Source organism: Hypomesus transpacificus, chromosome 15 (assembly GCF_021917145.1).
Source record: "Hypomesus transpacificus isolate Combined female chromosome 15, fHypTra1, whole genome shotgun sequence".
Classification (NCBI taxonomy): Eukaryota; Metazoa; Chordata; class Actinopteri; order Osmeriformes; family Osmeridae; genus Hypomesus; species Hypomesus transpacificus.
In genome coordinates, this window is record NC_061074.1 from 9,023,060 (window position 1) to 9,026,993 (window position 3,934).

A 3,934-nucleotide genomic window follows, 5' to 3' on the forward strand; every position below is an offset into this window, starting at 1 on the left:
ATGAAGGTATGTTCTGGGCCCACTGGAGGAGAGGAGAGACAGGATGCAATGTGACAGGCACAGGAAATAACAGGGAGAGAGAGAGAGACAGTGAGAGAGAGAGAGAGAGCAACAGTTAGAGAGAAAGAGAACAAGATCAAGAGCAAAGATCTGAGAGAGAGAGAGAGAGACAATAAGATAGTGAAAGAGAACGAGAGAGAGCGAGAGAACAATTAACTAAGAGAGACAGTGAGAGATAAACATGGAGAGAGAGAGAAAGAGAGAGAGAGAGGAGCCACAAGCTTGTGCAGGTCTGCAGAAATGAAGACAGACCAGCGGAAGGATGGACGCACAGAAGCTGGATGAAGATTGGACGACCAAATGATCTGTAGCCAGCCCTGCTTGACATGCCGACCCTCTCACTCCCTCCCCACCCGGCCGCCGGACTCAGAGACTCCAGGCTGGTGAAGGCCAAAAAGAGCACAATAAAATCGCATTTAAATGTATTAAAACGAGAGCTTAAAACACTTTTATTTTAATTATATAGTTTTTTACACAAATGGAAGTGTACCAAAAATGATTTGTGATTTGTGTATTGTCACATATTTACTGACAATTGTAATATCCAGAACATGAGCGTATTTGTGCTTTGTAAGTGTACTGTAAGTGTGTAAAGAAGATGGTGTTGACAACCCAGGCTCGGATCTCCCCCTCACCCCCACCATATCTAGATAGAGTTTTCAACCTGTACTGATGGGCAGAGGGTGAAAGAGGTCTGAATGACAGGGGGTGGGGTGATTAGTGAGAGGACCACCTGCAGGGGCACCAGAGGGGTGTCAGAGGTGGAGGGGGGCAGGGGTTGGGGGTGGGGGGGGACCTGGAGCGTTGGTGATGGGGCGCCACCTTCCAATCAAGATGTGCCCTGGAGCAGTAAACCAAAATGGGACTGGAGGGCACACTGAGCGAGGAGGGAGGAGGGAGGGGGGAGGAGGGAGGGGGGAGGAGGGAGGGGGGAGGGGGAGGAGGGAGGGGGAGGAGGGAGGAGGGAGGAGGGAGAAAGGCAGAAGAGAGAGAAAGGCAGGGGAAAAGGAGTGTTTGGGACAGAGAGGGAGAGAGAGTGGGATTAAGACAGTGTAGAGGGGGAGTGATTGGGACAGAGTGAAAGAGAGAGAGAGACAGAGAGACAGAGAGAGAGAGAGAGGGGAGAGAGAGGGATTAAGACAGGGTAGAGGAGGAGTGATTGGGAGAGACAGAGGGAGAGAGGGGTGAACAATGCATGGCGGGTTCCTAGCCTCGCTGACAGATGGCTGGGGAGGAGAAAGTTTCTTGGAAGAGGACCAGGTCTTAATTAGTGAGAGTCTGAATGAGGCCAGAGGCTGGCTCCTCTCATTACCAAGCACAGGCCTGAAGCCTCCGCACACTGGAGGCTAGTACAGAGAACTGTGTGTGTGTGTGTGTGAGTGTGTGTGTGAGTGAAGTCCCCCAGAGCTGAGTTCTGACAGCAAGACCCCGGGAACCTAATTGCTTAAATTGCTGGAGCACCGTCGCTAGCAAGTCACTCCCAGCTATGGCAGAATGGGAGGTGTGTGTGTGAGTGTGTGTGAGTGTGTGTGTGGTGTGTGTGAGTGTGTGTGAGTGTGTGTGTGGTGTGTGTGAGTGTGTGTGAGTGTGTCTACCTAAGTGCATGTGTGTGAGAGTGTGTGGGAGTGTGTGTATGAGTATGCATGTAGTGTGTGTCTGAGTGTGTGTGCATGGGGAGTCCATTCCCTAAGCTTCACCTACAGATTGGGGTGTGAAGCAGCAACAACATTCTTGTCCTCCTGTTCGTTACAGGAACACTCTCAGGGCCAACACAATACAATGAGTTGCAACCTTAGCTACACTTTTAGCTCCTCGCTGTTAGTTTGGTTGTTTTGGCTTTGCTGTGACAACATTGCTGTTAGCTTTGCTGAGCTAAATCTGCCGTGTTATTGCAGCTGTAGTGTGTGTGCTGTGTGCTGTGTGCTGTGTGTTTTCAGGGGCACATTTTCTACTAATGGTGGTGGTGTGTGTGTGTGTGTGTGTGTGTGTGTGTGTGTGTGTGTGTGTGTGTGTGTGTGTGTGTGTGTGTGTGGGGGTGGGCGGGGGGGGCATTAACAGGAAACAGACTAGCGTGCAAAGTCTGTTTCCCCCCTCTTTCCTAATCACTCAATCCTTTCTAGAAGGAGAATAGACCAGACAAAGAACCAAGACTCACCCAGGATGAAAAGCACTCATCTCTGAAGCATCACAGCTCGATCATTAGTTATTGATTTAACGGGTTATCGGAAGCATGAACTGGCTTCACAAATTGGGAAAGAGAGGGACAGAAAAAGAGAGAGATAGATAGGTCCCGAAGAAGGTTCTAAGATAAACTAGTGATAAATGATCAAGGAATTATCTTTAAATTGTGTTGTTGTTGCTTGTCAACAATTTCATTGTTTAGGATGACCTCAGCATGTCACAGTTTAAACGTAAGATAGAAATCCCAGAGTGAGATCAGTCACCGCATCAGGCTTCTGTGTCAGACTCAGATTGCACACCAAAGTAAAACTGTCCTCATTCCCGGCACATTCATTCCATCTGTTAGTAAGCACAGTGTTGTTCAGTTGTAGATCGGATGATAAATATTTATCCTGAGTTGCTGACTAACGGCGATAATGGCATTTCCTGTAGGTCATTTCCTGTAGGTCGGGCTGGATGTAGTTTCATTCTCGCCCCCTCAAACATTACCTGAGAACTGGTTCAGGTCAACTGAATCACAGTGCGAGTCAAGAGTGTTCATTTTCAAGTTGTGGATTTTCAATAGTCGTTCTTCTTTGGTTACCATAGAGATAACAGCTTCATTCACAGTCAGATCAACTATCCTTTCCTCACTAGGCCACACTAGTATCACATGTCTAGTATACAGTGTTCAATCTTGTACTGCTGGTTTTCTTTGACAGTAAATTGTAAGACTATGTAATCTGAGTTTCACAGAGTTTCGTGTCATCTCACCTCAAGACTGGATAGTGAACATGCCAACAACAATCCATTGGTCACAACAAACTACCCGGTGCTTACCCACGCTACCAATCATGCTGTAGTATTGTGGCATTGTTACGTGATCACAGGTTTGAAAACACCCCAGAATCAACAGGTTTGTTTGTTGCTCCTACGCTGAAAGCCCCGGAACATTCTAAGATTCACAGTGGAGTTTCCAGACAGTTTAGTTTCTTCTCCAAACTGGTTTGTTTACCTTGTTTGTCAAGTGACTTACAATAAATAATTACCAAACAATAGGACAAAGCGGATACCAAACGTGTGTGTGCATGTGTGTATGTGTGTGGGTGTGTGTGTCATTGTGTGTGTGTGGGTGTGTGTGAGTGTGTGTGTGTGATTCAAATGGCTGAGCGGTGAGGAAGTCAGGCTGGTAATCAGAAGGTTACCGGATCGATTCCCTGCCGTGTCAAATGATGTTGTGTCCTTAGGCAAGGCACTTCACCCTACTTGTCTCGGGGGGAATGTCCCTGTACTTACTGTAAGACACTCTGGATAAGAGCGTCTGCTAAATGTAAATGTATCTGTTTGTGTGTACCCTACTGTGTTATCTCAGTGGGGTAAACGGTAATTTCCGTTTTGACTTCCTGTTTAGCATTGACCAATCAGATTATGTGGTTGCTGAGAGGAGGAAGAAGGAAGATAATTGGATGTCCAAAAAAAAAAAGGCATTAAACTGTCCAATAGGAACGCTTTGTCTCGACTTTCACTGTGTCCATCTTCCCTGAAACGCTCCCAGACCACAATGCTAACTTCCCTTTTAACACACACGTACACATGCATGGTTATACAGGAACAGGTGACACCACCATGGAGGGTGCACTGTAAAATCTGGCACCGTGAAAAAAACATCAAGATCTTATTGGGGGGTCAAATGGCTGAATGGTTAGGGAATCGG